This window comes from Loxodonta africana, chromosome 15 (genome assembly GCF_030014295.1).
Source record: "Loxodonta africana isolate mLoxAfr1 chromosome 15, mLoxAfr1.hap2, whole genome shotgun sequence".
Classification (NCBI taxonomy): domain Eukaryota; kingdom Metazoa; phylum Chordata; class Mammalia; order Proboscidea; family Elephantidae; genus Loxodonta; species Loxodonta africana.
The window spans coordinates 598,553-617,274 of NC_087356.1; the positions used below are offsets into that span (position 1 = coordinate 598,553).

Below are 18,722 nucleotides of genomic sequence, written 5' to 3' on the forward strand. Positions count from 1 at the left end.
GTGGGATCAAATTTGCAGTAGGCAATACTCTATAATCTGTGGGTGTTGAGGGAGAAGAGTCAATCCACAATGTAAGAAATGAATCTGAATGCAAATCAGGTAAAAGTAAATATCTTTTAGGGTTAAGTACAGACAAGAAAATATGCAAAATTAAGGGGAAACCATCTCGTCTTCATGACGCATGTTCTACACTCCTTTTTGTACTGGGAGTAATTTTAACTCCCAGTTTATTTGCAAATAGACAAAGATGAGTCCAAAACACTTTCATTATCTTACAGGAGTGATTACCCAGCTAAAGAGAATGTTCCGCCCCACAGCTCATACACTTGGTCAGGCTCCTTGAAGCTCTCCAGTCCATTGCTTTGCTGAGTCATTCCACTAAGCAGGCCCCTCAGACACAGAGCCCATCTGCCATCTGCTCACCAGAGGTATGGAGGGCCCAGCTGACCGCAACCACGGAACTTCAGAATCTTGCTATCTTGGTTGTTTTCACTGCTGTAATTTTTTTGTCCTTAGGCAAAAATCACAATATTTATGTGAAATCACGTATTTAGGTAAAAGCCTATTTTTAAGATCATGCTAGAGCTTCAATATGGATAAAATTGGCATGATCTTGAAATCAGAACACAAAGGGCCTTGCTTTTCATCTGGTTTTACCTTCTGCCTCTAAGCAGTTGTTAATTCTATTTTATAAAGAGCTTCAAGTAGAATTGTTAAGTGAAAAACAGGACATTGCAAAATAATATGTGTGTTATAATTCCAGTTCTGTTAACACACACACACACAGAGTAGAAAATATCTGCCTGGTTAACCAAACCATTAAGAACGGTGACCTCCAGGGTTTCGAATATACAGGACTCTCATCTTTTAAAATTTGCTTTTCTCTAATGTGTGATTATTTTACAATGAGTTTATACTACTTTTTCAATAAAAACAAATAAAGATTAAATTTTAAAGGTGTGTAGGCAGTAGGATGCTGTGTGCATAGGAAGTCTTTCTGGTGATGAAATAATGTGCTAGTTGAGTTAAACTCTCTCCTGTAACAATTTTTTTCTCATATTCTTGTTTTTGTTTTCCTGGAGATGAAGAAAGTGGTCAGTATATTACCTAATGCTGCTGTAACAGAAATACCACAAGTGGGTGACGTTGACAATGAGAAATTTATTCTCTCACAGTCTAGGGGATAGAAGTCCGAATTTAGGGCACCAGCTCCTGGGGAAGCTTTCTGTCTGCTCTGGGGGAAGGTCCTTGTCATCAACCTTCTCCAATCGAGGAGCTTCTCAGTGCAGGGACCCCAAGGTCCAAAAGACGTGCTATTGTCCTGGCTCTTGTTTCTTGGTGGTGTGAGGTCACCCTGTCTCTCTGCTTGCTTCTCTTATATCTCCAAAGAGATTGACTTAAGACACAACCTAATCTTGTCTATTGAGTCCTGCCTCATTAACATAACTGCCGATAATCTTATCTCATCAACATCATAGAGGTAAGATTTACAACACATAAGGAAATCACATCAGATGGCCAAATTGTGGACAATCACACAGTAGTGGGAATCATGGCCCAGCCAAGTTGGCACATACATTTGGGGGAAACAGTTCAATCCAGAACAGTCAGCATCCTCTCTAGAACACAGGGTTGGGCATTTGTTTTGGCACTTTATTATGAAAATTTCAACACCTACAAGGCAAGCGGAAGACTGTAATAAACCACTATTATAAACCCATCACCAGCTTCCACAGTTACCACTTTCTGCCATTTTGGTTTCACATCTCCCTCCATCTATACCCAACCCAAACCAAATTAATTTGTACGTAGTTCTTGTTTTTGAGCTAAAATTTACAAACTTTGAAACGCACAAAGTTTAGCATTATAATTTTGACAACAGATGCACGTGTGTAACCCATGCCTCTATCACGATACAGAACGTTCCCAACAACCCAACAAAGTGCCCTTGAGCCTCTTCACAGTCAGTCCCACCCCACTTCCTCCAGGCGCAATCACTGGTCTGCTTTTTCACCCTAATTTATTTAGTTGCCTATCCTGGAATGAGCTTCTGTATTGCTCTTTAACATAATATAACTGTTTTCATTATAAAAACCTTTTGCACTTGTTAAAGAAAATATTGGGGGAGGAAATCAAAATGTAGAAAAAAGATGGATAATTCATAATCACACTACCTAAAGGGAAAAGTAGTTAAGATTTTGTTTCTGGTCAGTCCTTTTCTAAGTATACATTTGGTTTCATCTGTCTATGATTGTTCAGTTTATAGAATTCTATGTTGTTGTTGTTGTTAGGTGCTGCCGAGTCGGTTATGACTCATAGCAGCCCTAGGCACAACAGAACGAAACACTGCCCAGTCCAGAGCCATCCTCACAATTGTTGTTATGCTTGAGCTCATTGTTGCAGCCACTGTGTCAATCCACCTTGTTGAGGGTCTTCCTCTTTTCCTCTGACTCTGTACTCTGCCAAGCATGATGTCCTTCTCCAGGGACTGATCCCCCCTGACAACATGTCCAAAGTATGTAAGACACAGTCTCGCCATCCTTGCCTCTAAGGAGCATTCTGGTTGTACTTCTTCCAAGACAGATTTATTCCTTCTTTTGGCAGTCCATGGTGTATTCAATATTCGTCACCAACATCACAATTCAAAGGCGTCAACTCTTCTTCGGTCTTCCTTATTCATTGCCCAGCTTTCACATGCATATGATGTGATTGAAAATACCATGGCTTGGGTCAGGCGCACCTTAGTCTTCAGGGTGACATCTTTGCTCTTCAACACCTTGAAGAGGTCCTTTGCAGCAGATTTACCCAATGCAATGTGTCTTTTGATTTCTTGACTGCTGCTTCCATGGGTGTTGATTGTGGATCCGAGGAAAATGAAATCCTTGACAACTTCAATCTTTTCTCCGTTTATCATGATGTTGCTCATTGGTTCAGTTGTGTGGATTTTTGTTTTCTTTATGCTGAGGTGCAATCCATACAGAAGGCTGTAGTCTTTGATCTTCAGTAGTAAGTGCTTCAAGTCCTCTTCACTTTCAGCAAGCAAGGTTGTGTCATCTGCATAACCCAGGTTGTTAATGAGTCTTCCTCCAATCCTGATGCCCCGTTCTTTTTCATATAGTCCAGCTTCTCCAATTATTTGCTCAGCATACAGATTGAATAGGTATGGTGGAAGAACACAACCCTGGCACACACCTTTCCTGACTTTAAGCCAATCACTATCCCCTTGTTTTGTCCAAACAACTGCCTCTTGATCTATGTAAAGGTTCCTCATGAGCACAATTAAGCATTCAGGAATTCCCATTCTTCGCAATGTTATCCATAATTTGTTATGATCCACACAGTCGAATGCCTTCGCATAGTCGATAAAACACAGGTAAACATCCTTCTGGTATTCTCTGCTTTCAGCCAGGATCCATCTGACATCAGCAATGATATCCCTGGTTCCACGTCCTCTTCTGAAACCAGCCTGTATTTCTTGCAGTTCCCTGTCAATATACTGCTACAGCCATTTTTGAATGATCTTCAGCAAAATTTTGCTTGCGTGTGATATTAATGATATTGGTCTATAATTTCTACGCTCGGTTGGATCACCTTTCTTGGGAATAGGCATAAATATGGATCTCTTCCCGTCAGTTGACCAGGAAGCTGTCTTCCATATTTCTTGGCATAGACGAGTGAGCACCTCCAATGCTGCATCTGTTTGTTGAAACATCTCAATTGATATTCCATCAATTCCTGGAGCCTTGTTTAGAATTCTATAGCACCTTTTTATTTTCACATTATTCCCATAATAATTTCATGTAGGTTTATCTCCTGTAAAGTTCTTAAAACAAACAAACATAAACCAAAATATCAAGCTCATTGCCATCGAGTCAATCATGATTCATAAGGATTTTATAGGATTGAGTAGAACTGCTCCATTGGGTTTTCAAGGCTGTAATCTATACGGAAGCAGACAGCCATATCTTTCTCCCACAGAAAGTTTGGTGAGCTAGAACCGCCAACCTTTCAGTTGGCAGCTGAATGCCTAACCAATGAAATTCTATACCCAACAAAAATATCTTTCAAAATTGCAGGTGAAATAAAGACTTGCAGACACAGAAGCTGAAAGAACTCATCGCCAGCAGATTACAGTACAAGAAATGTAAGGAAAACCAGTCAGGCAGAAAGAAAATGACGTCAGATGGAAATATGGCTCTGCACAAAGGAATGAAGAGCACGAGAAATGGTAACCGCGTTTATAAATACGTAGGCATTTTATATTGTTATTTAATATCTTTTAAAGATATTTGAGGACTTCAAGTTCTGGCCAAGATGGAGTAACTCCATTCCTCCAAGGTCCTTCCTCTTACAACTAAAACTTCCTGGGCATAACACAGGAAGACTTTGAAAGCAGAGCTTCAAACCATAATTTTTTCCATTCTGGTTATCCTTCCGGTTCACCAAAATTTTAAAAATTCAGTGCTATTCTTGTTTTGTTTCATCCACCATGACTGAAGTGATTTGAACCTATTTGAGCAAGTTTTTTACTCTCTGATTTCAAATTTATATTCTGCAAATGGGTAACCTGGAGCGATTTCATCTGAAGAAATAAGGCTACCAAATTCATTCCTTACATTGCAAATAATACTGCATTTTTATGATAACTCAAATTTTGTTCATCCCAAGATTTTATAGTTTTGAAAATAGCAATATTAAACTATTTCTTTCTAGACGTTCATTAATAATTAAATCTAAAGTGACAATGATATTCAATCTCAAAACATTTAATACAAAGAAAAACACGAGGTAAAATACGTTATTTTTTAATTTGATTTTTTAAATATACTAGAATTCATTGTAGCACTAAAAAAAAATAGTATTGTGATAAAACACTCCGAACATACTGTCTGAATATTAAATTGAAGATTTGACATACATTTTTAGTAGGAAATTCTCAGCTTAATCCTATAAAATATACTGAACACAAACTTAATTTTGATGTAGGCAACATTCCACTACCAACACTTAATAGTCACGTAAAATCGATAAGAATTTATTCACTAAATACTAGAAATACAAAGTATGTTATCATACCTAATACATCAGTACATAAAAGCAAAGTGCAATAAAATATTTAACACTTTTGTATTCACCCCAATTCTAGGCTGAAGAATTGCTATAACATTACGTAAAATAAACATTTTGTTGCAAAAGTGATTTAATCCATACACAATTATACAGTTCATTAAGAAAACGTAACTGTAACAAACCATAATTACACCTAATTAAAAGAATGTCCTCTAACATTTTTTCAAGTAAGCTATCCCTGCAGTCTCACGAGACGAATTTCAAATATAAAATATTTCTCTCAAAACTGCATTGAGTAGCTGGTGCACCCAGATCTACCCTAGTAATTTCATTGAACTGGGTGTGAGGGTTAATGTTACGTGTCAGCTTGGCTGGGCTGTTATTCTCCGTGGTCCGGTGGACACTGGACTGATTGCTCTTCCTTAATGTAACGTAATCACTTCCATGATGAGGTCTGTCACAATACAATAAGATTTTTTAAAGTATCCGTTTCAGTTTCACTCTGGCAAAAATTTTGGGTTTTTTCGGTTTCAGTTTTCAGTTCCATTTGGTATGAATTCCTGTTCAAAAAGGGAATGGTAAAACTGTCTAAGGATCTCAGGACTTGAACAACACAGTAGTGAACTCCCTGGGTTTTCTTTTTGTCTCCTACATATAAAAGCACAGCCTTCTAGTTATTTTTTTCTATGCAGCCTATGATTAGTGATTTTATATATATATATGTTTATATATAAATATATTTGTATTATATATCTGATATATAACATATAAATATAATTTATTTTCAGAAATTAGTTTATAATTTATATTAATTGAATTTAAATAAAATTTGTAATTTATGTATATATATATATATATATATATATATATGAATAAAACCAAAAAACCCTGTTACTGTTGAGTTGCAGCCGACTTATAGTGACCCCATAGGACAGAGCAGAACTGCCCCACAGGGTTTCCAAGGAGCAGCTGGTGGATTTGAACTGCCAACATTTTGACTGGCAGCCAGGCTCTTAACCACTGTACCATCAGGGCTCCATGTATGTGAATATACATGTATATTTGCATATTATATTAAAAAAATCAAACCCACTGCTGTCAAGTTGATTCCTATTCATAGCAACACCCTATAGGACGGAGTAAAACTGTCCTATAGGGTTTCCCTGGATAAAACTGTAAAGAGAAATACACAAATCCACATTTATCATCAAAGATTTCAATATCACACTCTCCATAATTGAAAGAACAAGTAAACATAAAATTTATCAGCAAGGATGGAGAAGACTTGAACAACACTATTAATAATTGACCTAAATTACCTAGTTAACATTTATTGAATACTCCATCCAGAAGCAGGAGAATACACACTCTTTACAAAAGCAATTGGAACATTTTCCAAGATAGACAATTTCTGATCCAAAAAAAAAAACAATACTCAATAAACTTAAAAGAATTAAATTTATATAAAGTATTTTCTCTGAATAAAATGGACTTAATTAGAAATTGCTAACAAATATATCTGACAAATTCCCAAATATCTGAAAACTAAATAACTCATTTCTATATAACCCATGGGTCTAGTAAGAAATACAAAGGAAAATTACAGAGCATTTTGAATGTAATGAAGATGAGAACATGATACGCCAACGTTTATGGAACGTCACTACAGCAACACTTAGAGGAAATTCCACTGCTACGTTAGAGAAAAGGCAAGGTCTCAAATCAATAATGTCAACTTCCACTATAAGAAATTAGAGAAACATGAGCAAATTAAATCCAAAAAAGCAGGAAAAAAGTGAAATAATAAAGATTAGAGTGAAAAAATCAATGAAATAAATAGCAGAAATACAGTAGAGAAAAATCAATGAAACCAAAAGCTAGTTCTTTGATTAGATCAATAATATTGAAAAACCTCTAGTCACAAGGATCAGGAATAAAACATTTAACACACGGTTAACCAATATCAAGGGTCGCTCAGCTTTTACAGATATTAAAAGGATAATAAAGGAATATTATAAACAACTTTATGCCTATAAATAAAAACCTTAGATGAAATGGGCAAATTTCTTGAAAGACACAAACTTCCAGAGCTCACTAAAAAGGAAATAAATAACCTGAACTGACCTCTATCTATGAAATAAATTGAATTTGTAGTTAAAAATATTCCCACGAGGAAAACTTCCGGCCCAGATGACTTCACTGATGAACTTACCGTACATTAAAGGAAGTCTGAATCACAACCCTCGCAAACTCAGAAAAATTGAAGAGAAAACTTCCAGCTCATTTTATGAGCCCAGTACTGCCCTGATTCCAAAACCACACAAGAAAACTACAGACCAATAACCCGCATAAACATAGATGCAAAATTTTTAAAGAAAATTTTAGCAAATTGAATCCAACAATATATTAAAATTATAATACATAATGCCAAATGATTTATCCCAGGAAAACAAGATGGGCTTGACATTCAATATCTAATCAGCATAAGTCACCATATTAAGTAAAAAAAAATGCAGAAACATAATAGATGCAGGAAAAACATTTGGCAAAGTCCAACATCCATTCCTTATCAAAACTCTTAGCAAACTAGGAGTTAAGGGCATCTATTAAAAAAAAAAAAACCCTACAGCTAAAATCATATTTAATGGTGAGAGATAGAATCTTTTCACCCTAAGATCAGGAACCAGGCACACATGTCAGCTCTCAACACTCCTATTCAATGTAGCACTGACAGTGCTAGCCAACACAAAAAGGTAAAAGCAAAGAGAGAAAAGGAGGGAGGGAAGAAGGAAGAAAGGAAGGAAGGAAGGAAGAGTCATACATATTGGAAAGAAAGAAGTGAATTTGTCTTTATTTCACAGTGGACATGATCATACATGTAGAAAATGCTCAGAAATCTGCAGATAAAATACTGGAACTAAAATTTGAGTCTACAGAATTGCAAGACACAGGAACAAAATAGAAAATATCAATCAGAAATTAAAATTTAATTCATTTACGATAGCAACAAAATTATAAAATATGGATAAATCTGACACAAGATGAGGAAGACTTATACTCTAAAAATTACAATACGTTGTTGAGATAAACTTTAAAAGACCTGAACAATGGAGAGAGAGATTTTGTTCATGGGTCAGAAGACTCAGTATTGTTCAAACACCAGTTTAGGGAGCATAAAATTGATCTGCAGATTTCATGCAATATCAATCAAACTTCCAGTATGCTTTTTCTGTAGAAGTTTAAAAGCAGATCCTAAAATTTACATGGAAAAGTAAAGGACCTAGAATAACCAACATAACTTTGATAAGAGCAAAATTAGAGGGCCGAAACAATCTGCTTCCAAGATTTATTTTAATGATACGGTAATCAAAACAGTAAGCAAAAAGATCAATGAACCAGCATACAGTCCAGATACAGGCTCACACAAATATTATCAATTAATTTTAGACACAATTGTAAAAGCAATTCAATGGAGACAGGACAGGCTTTTCAACAAATGGTGCTAGAACAACTGGATATCCTTGTGCCAAAAAAAAAAAACTTGGATATATATATATGTACATATAAAACAAAATTCCAAGTAAATTGTAGATCTAAATGTGAAATTGAAAACCGTATACCTCTTGGAGAAAAGCTTCGCGACCTCGAGTTAGGCAGCGAGTTCCTGGATATGACACCAAGAACACGATCCACAAAAGAATAAGCTGATAAATCGGACTTTATCAAAAATAAAACCTTCTGCTCTGTGAAAGACACAGAAGAATGAAAACACAAGTCACAGACAGAGAGGATATTTTTGTGAAGTATATACCTACCTGATAATGCACATATACCCGGAATTTTTTTTAACTCTCAAAACTCAATAACGACAAAACATAATTTTTAAAAAAGTAGAAAAAACATTTAAACAAACACTTCACCAAAGAAGGTGACCAACATATGGATGGTAAAGGGCATGAGAAGGTGGTCAACACCACTAGTCATGAAGGAAAAGCAAATTACAGTCACAACATGGTACCAACACACACGTTTTAAATCCAGTTGCTTCCAAGCTGACTCCGACGTGTGATGACCCCATACGTGTCAGAGTAAAACTGCACTTTATAGGGTTGGCTTTTCACAGTAGCTAACCAGGCCTTTCTTCTGAGCCTCCTGTGGGTAGACTTGAACCTCCGACCTTTCAGTTAGCAGCCAAGTGCCTTAAATGTTTGTACCTCCCAGAGCCTCTGCACGTATTTTAGAAAGGTTAAAGTTAAAAGGTCTGACCATACCAAGTGTTGATGAGAGTGTGGGGGGATTGGAATGCTCACACAGTACTGATGGGAATGTAAAATAATAAAAACCACTTTGGAAAACAGCTCATCAGTTTTTCAAAATTTCAAACATACATCTACTGTATGCCATCCTAGCCATTCTACTCTTAGGTGTTGGCGCGGGAGGAAAGAGGGCATACATCCACATAAAGGCTTGCACACAAATGTTCACAGTGGCTTTGTCTGTAATAGCTGAAAACTAGAAACAATCCAAATGTCTATAAGCAGATGAATGGGTAAACAAATTATGGTATATCCATACAATGGAGCATTACTCAGCGAAAAAAAACTATTAATAAACAAAACATGGATGAATCTCAGAATAATTATGCTGAATGGAAGAGGTCAGACAAAAAAGACTACATACTGTATATTCCATTTATATAAAATTCTAGAAAATGAAAATTCTATCATGACAGAAAACAAACCAGTAGGGATAGGGAAGGGAGGCCTGGGAGGGAGGTATCACAAAAGTGCGTGAGGAAACTTTTGGGGGTGATGGGTATGTTCCCTATATAGATTGTAGTGATGATTTCACAGAGATACAACTGCCAAAACTTACATTCTACAATTCAAATATGGGCAGGTTTTTCATATGTCAATTATACCACAATAAAGCTGCTCCACAAAATAAATAAGGCAATGGAGGGTATCAAGACTGCTCTCAAGTGACTGTACGCTGACTGACTGCTCACAGGTGCACCCACAATCTACATATTTAACTGGAAGCTGCCTGACAACACCTCTACAACATTCTGTAAATCACTGTGAGAAAGGGACAAGCGTTATGTTAGAAACCACCAGGACACAACTGTTTCCACACACTTTTTTCTTCAGCTCTGGATTGTCTATAGCATGTGGCTGCCAGTTAAAACCAACTTGGGGCTTTTCTCTTTGGTTTAGAGAATCTGAAATTTAGCTCTGCCAGAGTTAAGTTCGTGTGGTGATTCATCTGAGCGGAAAGTACCTAGGGCTGACCGCAAAGTAGAGTTTCCTACGACTACATCAATGTCAGAGCTAACCACTGTCTCCTAGGTTGTTTGTTAAAAAAAAAAAAAAAAAAAAACCATGGTCTTTTAAATAATTTTTTAACTTTTAAATAATCGATAAGATATACTTCCTTTCTGTTCTTGTCATTTTCTAAACTCTAAAGGTTTTCTTCTTTTACTTTGTGAGAGAGCTTGGTCTCACCAGGGAGTGATTTCACTGGGGAATGGTCCCAATGTTGTGCTCAGGTTTTTTCCTTTTCTGCTTCCCTGTGCAGACCTCCCCACCCAACTGCTCTGAAGGGCCTGGATTTGAGGGCTGTTCTTGGCACCTAAAATATGCCAGGCCTTGTCACCAGGGTGGCCCTGTCTGGGGATATCCATCTACAGCAGCAGTCTACTTCTTGCCAGAAAGTCTTGCACCCCTGTAAAGCCTTTCCCAGAATGAACCCACTGGGGTGATACGGGGGGGTGGGGCCACGCACCTAAGGGCCTGGGTGTTGAGAAGCCTTCATGTCTGTTCTGTAGCATCTGTGGGCAACCACTGGACTTTGCATCTGAAGGAAAAGAAAAACACGCCCACTGCCTTTTCTGACCCTGTGCTACATCAACATCATGTCAGAGAGCCACTCTAGCAAACTTCGAAGGTTGGTGTTCCCCCATTTTACAGATGAAGCTCAGAGAGGCTTGGTGCCGAACACGACCCAGGTCTCAACAGGTCGAGACAGGGTGAGGATTTGAACCTAAGCCAGTCTGGTACCTGCTTTCCTCCACTCAGCACTCAGCTGCCTCTCCATCCTGCCAGGTCACTACCGCTATGAAGTCACCTTTACAGTCACTGCTTGGTTTGCTCACATTTTCCAGGTAGTTGACACTTTAAATGTTAAGCTGCAAGATGTGTACAACTTCCAGTGACCTTCTGGAGGAGCTGACAAGCCTGGAGTCGACTGGATGCTCCTAGATGCTTCTGATGTGTTATATAGAAGGTTGGGCTTCCTGGGGTGTCAGACGGCTGTGTTTTTATCATCTGGATTCTCCTGTAGATAAACCCATTTGTCCATGAAGTCAGAAAGGCAGGCAGGGGCCTTGTAGGAAGGAGTTTTGACCCAGTTCTAAAAGCAGGGATTTGCCTAGGGGAGTAATATGATCAGATCCCTCAAGAATGGAAGCTTAGAGATCACCCAGAGTCAACGGCAGCAGTCTAGACAAGAGATGAGGAAGGCTTGAATTTTAGTGATGCCAGTAAAAAAAAATGGATACATCCAGAAATCGTTTTAGAGGTAGTCAAACTGACCTGATGAAGAATTTGATGTGGGAAGAAGGATAAAGAGAAGCAAAACTGATTCATAGGATTCTGTCTTGAGAAACTTGAGAAACCAAAACAGGAAAGAGTGAGATAAAATCCAATTTGGGAAAATCTTATACTTTGCTTTGAACAAACTTGAATTTAATTTTAAATGTCTGTTAAAGTCTGAGTAGGTGACGGTGTACATGAGTATGGGCCCTGAATGGGTATAGAAGTCCAGCGTTCATTAGCATATAGATAGCACATAAAGCCAGGAGACTGGCTGAGGGCACCAAAGGCATCAGTGAACACAGAGAAGAGCTGGGAAAGGAACCCTGGGGCAGGGCAGCATTTAGAGCAGAGACAAGAGACGTGGTCAGAAGATTAAGAAAGAGCAGCTAGTGCAACAGGAGGAAAGAAAAGAGTGTGTGGCATATTGGGAGCAAAGAGAAGAAAGAGCATCAGGAAAGAGGAGTGGTCAATTGTGTCACATAAGATGAAGACAGACGTGTCCATTGAATCTGGTAGCAATACATCATTGTGAGATGCTATATAAACGGTTATAGCTATACTATCTGAATGAATATTGCCCATTCTTCACACTTTCAGTAAACACCTACTATGTACCTTTGCAGGCACTGGGACATAGAAATCAGTGGAACATGGTGTCTACCCTCAAGGAGTCTATAGTGGTGAGGAAGAGGAAGGTGCAATAACCAGTGTTTTCATTGCATCTGTTATCCCATTGGTTAAGCAACAGCCCTGTGAATCAGTTACTGCCATTACACTCATTTCACAAACAAGGAAACTGAGGCAGAGAGAGGTCAAGTGTCTCACACAGCCAACAACAAAACCAAGGCTAACTGTAACATGAAGCTATGGAAGAGTGATTCACAAAGATGACTGGGAAATGGCCAATGATCACGCAGTTTTGTACCAAGAGGACTGTCCATTTGAAATACAGATGGACTTAGGAACAGCCTGAGTCTTCTTGCCCACGTAGGACAGCCCAGATGGAATGCCTGAACACCTATCCCTGACTCTTAGATGAAAACAGCTATAGTCACTTGGTTTTTTACACAGGGGCCAAAACAATTCAAGAGTTAAAAGCAAGTGCTTTTCAATAAATGCTACTGGAACACCTGGGTATGCATATGGAAGAGCATTGCTCTCCTCCTCTTTATTTTGTTCTATGATTTAATTTTTTAACTGAGAATAAACTACATACAGTAAAGAGCACAAATCTTATTTCAGTGGAGTTTTATTTGAATATTCCCTCGCAACCCCCCAAGGGCTCCCTCCTGTCCCTTCCAGTCACCTCCCCCACATTTCATCTCTTTATTAATTTTAGGGTTACTGCTTTTTTGTGTCTAAGGAAATCTTTGCCCACTCCAAGATCATGAAGAATTTCTCTTACGTTTTCTTCTAGAAGCGTTATCATTTTAGTTTCACGTTAAGGTTTACGATCCATCTCAAATTAGATCGCTTCACGTGGCCTCTCCACTTGGCCCGGTTTTCTCATAGCCTGGGCTCCGAGGTCCCGGAGCACCCCTTCCCAGCACTCTGCGGGTCGGAGCAGTCACCGGTCCAGCCCAGAGTCCCGGGGAGGGGAGTAGGCTCCCCCTTCCTCCCAGCAGGGGCGCTGCATGTGTGTAGAGGGAGGGAAAGAACTGGTGGTGGACAAGTTTGGAAACTATCACCAAACCAAGAGTTTATTTGCCCTACTTTTCCCTGAAAAAGCCGATCACACATACATATCACTGTGTTATTTATGTCTGTTTGGGAATTATTAAAGCTGTTTCTTTGTTTGGGGGAGCCCTGGCGGCAGAGTGGGTAAGAGGGCAACTGCTCCCAAAAAGTCAGGGTTTTGAACCCACCCAGCAGCCCTGCAAAAGAAAGACCGGCAATCTGCTTCCGTAAAGATTGCAGCCTTGGAAACCCTAAGGGGCAGGTCTACTCGAACTGTCCGAATTGATTCAACAGTAACAGTTTTCTTTACTTACAGTTTATTTTCTACTCACTTCCAAAGAGGATCTGTGGTAACTTACAGTGATTGTAATCTGTAATAGCACTGTTTCCCCCAAAATAAAAGATTTAAAAATTTATAGAATTATGAAAAACACGTAATATATAGAAATCATAAATAATGTAGTTATTACGATTAGGCTTCCGTTCCACTGAGTTCCTGTATTTACTGGAAAGGAGAAACCAACCCTTACTAAACTCATCACTTGAGGGAAGGGAGCCAGCGCTTGCCAGGAGGAGACGCTCAAGAAGCAAAACTGCTGTTGACATCGACACAATTATGTCCATTTTTCAAGAGAGAGAAACTTTTCACAGTGACAGTGTCTTTGTTAGGGTTCTCCAGAAAAACACAAGGAGTTTTTAAAATATATATATATAAAAAAAAAAAAAAAAAATACCAACAATTCCTGCAATGATTGCTTCACAGTTTTAGAAAAAAAAGCAAAACAAGGAAATTTAGTTAAATTTTTAATTTTCTTCCTGTAATCTAATCATTTTAATTTTTCTTATCATTTTGATTCACCTAGGCACGTTCTTCAGCCAGCTAAACTAATTATCAAGGTACCCATTCTTACCAATATGGTGACAACAAAGTCAAAGACATTCCAGGCATTCTTCCAGAAGAGGAAAAAGCTGGATGTCCACATAAGAAGGATCTCCAAGAGGAAAACAAGCAAGATGAACCAAGCTGCCACCTCTAGCGTCAGCTTCAGGGGCAACAGTATATATATATATACATATATATATACACACATACACACAGAGAGAGAGCAAGAGATTTATTTTAAGGAACTGGCTCCCAGGACTGGGGGGCCAGTAAGTACAGAATCCCTAGGTCAGGTGACAGGCTGGAGTTTCCAGGAGTCTTGTGTCCCAAAATTAGTAGGTCAAGTGGTGATGGAGTAAGTTGAGTTATGGCAAGATGTCTATTTATAATCTGGAGGCAGAACACTCCCTTGGGAAAACTCCCTTTTTGCGGTTAAGGCCTTCAGCCGGTTAGGGGAGGCCCACCCACATTAAGGAGGACAATCTGCTTTACTCAAGGCCGACTGATGCAATCACATGTAACTGCTTCCCGACAGCATCTGGACTAGTGTTTGACCAAACAGCCTGGGCACCAGAGCCTAGCCGGACTGACACATAAAATTAACCGTTCAAAGGGTGCTGCATGTAAAAATAAAGACACGGCAAACGGTCACAATATAACAAACAATCCCCGATTAACACAGATGCAGGATGCTCTTCTGCCGCCCAGGCAGCAGGATGCAGAGTGAAAGCCCGACGGGGAGAAGTAGACCGGTGGGACCCACACCCACGCCTGGGCCCCCTGCACACCCGGGAGGACAGATCTCTGGGCGTTGACCAGCTCCTGTACTGTAAGAAAGTTCCCAGATGACTAATGGGGCACCTGGGTCAAGAGCCAGGGGCAACATCTCTGCTGAAGTCCCTGCTGTCCAGCTCCTGGTAGTGGTTGGGTAAGATGGTTGAGGTCTGAGCCAGAGAGTAGTGACTCCAGGCTCTGTTGGAAGTCCCTTGGAACTCCCGGGGCTTTGGGTTACAGGACAGCACGTGCCAATCGAGTCCCAGCGTGCAGGAGAAAGAGCCACAGCGGAAACACTGAGGTCACTTAGGACTTGTTCATCCAGGCAGGAAACACCGGTCAGGAGGGTGAGCAAGTGTTATCCTTCAGATGGGTGGTTTCATCAATGCTTTCATTTTTCAAAAAACTGTATCTTACTTTCAAAGGTATATTCAAAACAAATACAAAGTTTACTCCTCTCTTATTCAAGGTTCTTGGTTCTTTCTGTACTTGCATTTGGGGCAAGACTAAAACAAAACACAAACACTTTTAGCAACGTTGAGTGTCAGTTCTTTGCTAGAGATGAAGGTACTTGTTCACTCAAAAAGAATCAGGATGGAGAACATTCTGTTGGTGGTAAATCACCTCCTACTGCCCTGGTGGTGCGGTGGTTAAGAGCTCAGCTGTAACCAAAAGGTCGGCAGTGGGAACCTACCCTCTGCTCCTTGGAAACCCTACAGGGCAGTTCTACTCCGTCCTGTAGGGTCGCTATGAGTCAGAATCAACTCGACGACAATGGATTTGATTATTTTTTTATTAGCAAACTCACAGTGGTCAGTAGACAGGTGGTGGGCTTTCAAAGGCCTGAGACTCCAGACTCGAGAAGGTTCTTGTGCCCATGCTTAGTGCTCCCATGCCAAGTTCACTGAGTGCAAAAGTAAGAAGAGCCTGTTAACCAGCAATCATCATCATCGACCCAAGGAATGAAATAAAAGGGCTCTTGATCTAAATCTGCCTGTCTCATTGGATACAGCTGCTATGTATCCTTATCTTAATAAGCTTTCAGGAAGGAGCTGGATTGAACATGCTACAGTTTTTTATCCCATGGAGTACCATACAGCTGTGAAAAATATTGTTGTAAAAGAGTATTCAGGAACATGGAATGATGGTCATGATAGAATGTTGACTGAGGAAAAAAGTACATTACAAAACATATGCACCGCAATCATCCCATTTTAATATCTCTCCTTCTACTTATTTATATCTGTCTCTCTATCAATCCATCCATCCATCCATCCATCCATCCATCCATCCATCCATCCATCCATCCATCCATCCATTCATTACATCGATACTTCCATGCATACATGCATAAAACCAAACCGGTTGCCATCAAGTTGATTCCAACTCATGGCAACCCCATCTGTGTCAGAGTAGAACATGTTCTATGGAGTTTTCAATGACTAATCTTTCAGAAGAAGGTCACCAGGTCTTTCTTCCAAGACACCTCTGGGTGGATTCGAACCATTAACCTTTCAGTTTGCAGCTGAGCCCTTAACCGTTTGTGCCACCCAGGGACTCTACATGCATGCATCCAAAAAAAAAAAAAAAAACAAACCCGTTGCTGTCAAGTCTATTCTGACTCATAGTGTCCTTACAGGACAGAGTAGAACTGCCCCATAGGGTTTCCAGGCTGTAAATTTTTATAGAAGCAGATTGTCACATCTTTCTCCCATGGAGCAGGTGGTGGGTTCTAACAGCTGACCTTTCAGTTGCAGCCGAGTGCTTAGCCACTGCACCACCAGGGCTCCTTGCATACATGCATACGTGTAAACCAAAATGTCCACAGTAGCTCTTTCTGAGTGTTTTATTTTCTTCTTTGACTGATAATTACAGTCTAAGTTTTATGTTAGGGGTATGTGAATTCTTACATACGTAAGGTTTTTAAAAAAGACACCAAGAGACATGGCGGCAGCCAAGAACCCCAGGGCAGTCCACCGTCCGTGGTGTGGCCCCACACTCTGCTGGTTTGGTGCAGCTGGTTGCCGACTAGCCCGTCTACACAACAGTGACCTGAAAGACCCCTTCTGAAGCCAGCAGTGCTTCTTCCCTGATGCCTCCAAGCACAGACATGAGGGCACAGGAGACCCATCCCACTGGCTGTGGTGATCAATCTTGTACTCTTATTGAGAATAGTCTTGTTTCACGTCCATGTTTTCTCAATTCGTTTTCTAGAGAGAAAGCACAAGTCTATGACAGGCAGGTTCAAAACCAGACACCGGAGCCAGAGGTCCACTTAGGTGAGGGTGAGAAGGCGCCTCCTGAGTGGCATCCAGGCAGAATTGAGCCATGTGGTCACCCTGGGCGGGTAATCCTTTGGTGGCTGGCAAATAGACATCCTTTGCATCATCACCATTCAGCTTTTACCTGGAGGAGAGGTGATGACACACTGCCATTTTCTGGGGCGGCACGAAGGGCCGCCTCCTGAAGAGGTTAGCAGGGGTGGTCCAGTGCCTCTCACATCCTGACACCTCAGGCAGTGGCCAGCTGAGCCCTTCACTCACCTTCACCATCTTCCATCCACGCAGGAAGAGCAGCCAGTGTGGGACTGAGCTGACACCAAGGATCTAGGGAGCTGGGCAGGGCAGAGGAAGGAGGTTGCCAGACTTCTACAGCTGGGCAGCTCTGGGCAGTGCACGTCTTCACTTTCTCACCCACCCAGAAAGGTATTAGAGAAGCCCTGCCAGGCTAGGCCGTAGGACTCACACGTGTACATGGAAATTGCCTGAGGGCCCACCCCTACCGCTGCTGAACCACACAGGTGTCAGGGTGCAGAGAAAAGGGATCTCACTAGAAGGCAACTTCCTCAGAGGTAGGGGCTTTGTCCGCTGCTGTCTCCCTGGTGTCTGGAACAGTGCCGGGCATAGAATAGGCAGGTGCCCAAGAAATAGATTCATTCCCTGAGTGAATGAATGAAGCTTACTAGTAATCAAAGAAATGCAGACTACAACCACATGTGGCATTAATTTGTGTATTAAACTACAAAAAAAAAAAGCTTAGTGGAAAATACACAACCCTAGTGAGATTTGGGGGGAGCTGGCATGTATCTGGCATGAATGGCAATAGCTATTAATATAACCCTTTTGGAAAGCAATTTGTTAATAGGAAAATGCCTACTCAGTAATTCCAGTTCTATAAATACATCTTAAAACAAATAATCCAGAAGAAGGAAAAAGTCACATGGGTAAAATGTCCACTGGAATGTAATTTATAACAGTGAAGAAACAGAAGCAGTTTGAGAGGCTACCAATGGTGGAATGGTTGGGTAGTCGGTGGTGAATCCATCAGATGGGGTGCAGCCATTTAACATGAGCATTGCCAGGTCTGTGTAAAGAGTGGGGAAAAAAAAAAGCAGATGTGTAATTGCAATCATAAGACATATTTTTGGGAAAAGCCAGAAATGATGGAGAGTTTATGGATCATTTTCCCTCGAATTTCCTCTAATTTCTATCATCAAAATCTTTTTAGCCAAAAAAGAGCTTAAGCAAATAAGACCGGCTGTGACGGTTAATGTTATGTGTCACCTTGGCTAGGCCATGATTCTCGGTACTCCATAATTATACTCCATTTCGTGATCTGATCTAAGTGGAGTTTCCTTGAGGGTAGGGCTGCATCCAGTATATATATAGACATTCTGGCAAAGCGCAGGCAGTCTCGATCCTGCATCCAACTCTTCATCCTCT

General features: G+C 40.2%; 1 long non-coding RNA gene across 1 annotated transcript in view; it reads left to right on the plus strand.

Annotated features, from left to right (window-relative positions):
- LOC104847219 (uncharacterized) overlaps window positions 1-16,002 on the plus strand; it is a 301,670-nt gene extending 285,668 nt beyond the window's left edge. The window contains exons 8-9 of the long non-coding RNA XR_010317870.1: window positions 4,077-4,228; window positions 14,207-16,002. This is a non-coding gene — a long non-coding RNA (uncharacterized LOC104847219). The remainder of the gene's footprint in view (window positions 1-4,076; window positions 4,229-14,206) is intronic.
- Window positions 16,003-18,722: the final 2,720 nt, after the last annotated feature.